Source organism: Montipora foliosa, chromosome 1 (assembly GCF_036669935.1).
Source record: "Montipora foliosa isolate CH-2021 chromosome 1, ASM3666993v2, whole genome shotgun sequence".
NCBI classification, from domain to species: domain Eukaryota; kingdom Metazoa; phylum Cnidaria; class Anthozoa; order Scleractinia; family Acroporidae; genus Montipora; species Montipora foliosa.
This window is the reverse complement of record NC_090869.1, coordinates 18028490-18030499: the sequence shown is the minus strand read 5'-3', so window position 1 is coordinate 18030499 and position 2010 is coordinate 18028490. Positions and strand designations below refer to the sequence as shown.

General features: G+C 40.0%; 1 pseudogene; it reads left to right on the top strand.

Moving 5' to 3' along the window:
• LOC138010597 (contactin-associated protein-like 2) overlaps positions 1-1455 on the top strand; it is a 10694-nt pseudogene extending 9239 nt beyond the window's left edge.
• Positions 1456-2010: the final 555 nt, after the last annotated feature.

The window sequence follows — 2010 nt, the reverse complement described above, 5'->3', positions numbered from 1 at the left end:
GCCCCACCGGATCGTGTAACACACGCTCTGTTGACAAGCTCAGAGTGTTCTTTATAATCTGATTCATCATCTGAATCTGTCTAATACTCATCAATTTGTCCTTGTTTGTGATCCTCAAACACCTCACTAACATCCGCATCGTCCACAAATTAACCTCAATAGCGAATACAAAAATCATTTGGAATTCACGTTAAAAAATGATGGCAACATCAGTTGCTCCAGAAAGTGCTCTAGCGTTAAAGTTTACGTGCTGTTGTATCCAGCGCTGGCAACAACTGCTCCATTGTATCCCGGTTGGGATACATTAAAATTTGACCGGGGCCACGTGACCAAGAATAACCAATCACTGTGTGCGTTTGGTCGAATAAAAGTCTAGAACCGTTATAAAACATTGCTACTAATCAACTTCCGACATGGAAGCTTAGCTGAACCTGGTACATTGGCTGATGTATGTATTTGAAAGTGGTTATTTTTCTCCGTAATACTATTTCCTTTTCAAATATTTCCTTATGAGACAAAAATTCTTTATACCGCGATTGAACTTGCTAGGGGTTTTTATATTAATAAGCAGCTAAATTATATAAATGATTCAAGAAAGACCGATTTGTTAAAAAATCAATTTCAGCGCTTAAAGTTTTGTTGATTTTATACCGCGAGGCTCGAAGAAGGTATTTCATTTCCAAGTAATTTATCTTTTTTAAAAAATTGAAGGCTCAAAGGAAAATGTTTTCGGAAGTAGATCAGTAAAAGAGAAATTCAAGTTTTCCTTCCGTCAGTAGAAGCACCACAATAAAATTGGTCAGTGGCAAACGGTATGGACATGCGCCGTCGAAGAAGGTGTCGTCGGTTAAGCCCTAACAGTTAGCGTTGTTTTTCTCTGTAAAGGACACGCCAAATCTTGTACCGCTCTGACAAGGTTGGACCCTACTTCAAGGAGTGGAGATTACGTCATTGATCCTGACGGTAATAGAGGCTTGGCACCATTTGAGGTAACCTGCAACATGACTGACAAGAATGGACTTGGCGTGACAATCATCAGTCACGACAGTGAAAGCAGAACGCACGTCCAGGGATGTGAATCAGCTGGTTTTTACTCACGTGATATTAACTACACCGGAGCGAGTCTGTCTCAGCTGGCAATTCTCACGAGTATCTCGTCACATTGTGAACAGTTTATCAAGTACGAGTGTTATGGTTCCATGATTTTTCGCGAAGAAAATGACGTATTGGGTTGGTGCATCTGATAATGACAAGTGCGCGTCCGGGATGACCAACTCATGTGCAGACCCTAGCTATGGTTGTAACTGTGATAAGAATGACTACTGGCGTATTGACAGCGGTCTTCTCACTCACAAGAAAAATCTTCCAGTTAAACAGCTCAGGTTTGGGGACGTCACTCCACTTGAGGAAGGTTATCACACTCTCGGGAAATTCAAATGCTATGGAACAGCATGATCTCTAGAGTCTATCACGATCTAATGAAAAAGGAACTGTCATTGTTGTTATGACTCGGGTTACATCACGTAATTTTCACGTAAGTTGCATTGGATGGAACATAATATCCACAAAAATAAGAAACTACACAAAAATTAACAAAATATAGAAACATAGAACGACAGGAACGAAAATTTAAAAGGCCTAAGTAGGCTAAGATGGATCACACGCAAGGCTACATGTCAAACTTTGCCTATTGTAACAGTTACGGTTGAGATTTTTTGCGGACAAAGAGACTTCTGTTCCCTATCTTTGGGGATTCATCTGCTGGCACACAATTAATTTCAATCGGTCACAGTCGGCAAATTATGGGCGACAAAATTTTTGCTCCCAACGGTATCTTCCTGCAATAAAAACAGAAAGAACAATAGGGTCTGGGTAAAAATATACTGACCAGAAGGGGAAGAGCTAGTTAGTCGCCAATTTTTGGGAACTAAATAGCACTAACTCACTTCGATTCTTACCTTCAAAATGTAAGGGAGTAAAAAATTACAACTTAGAATATGTTCGATGCTT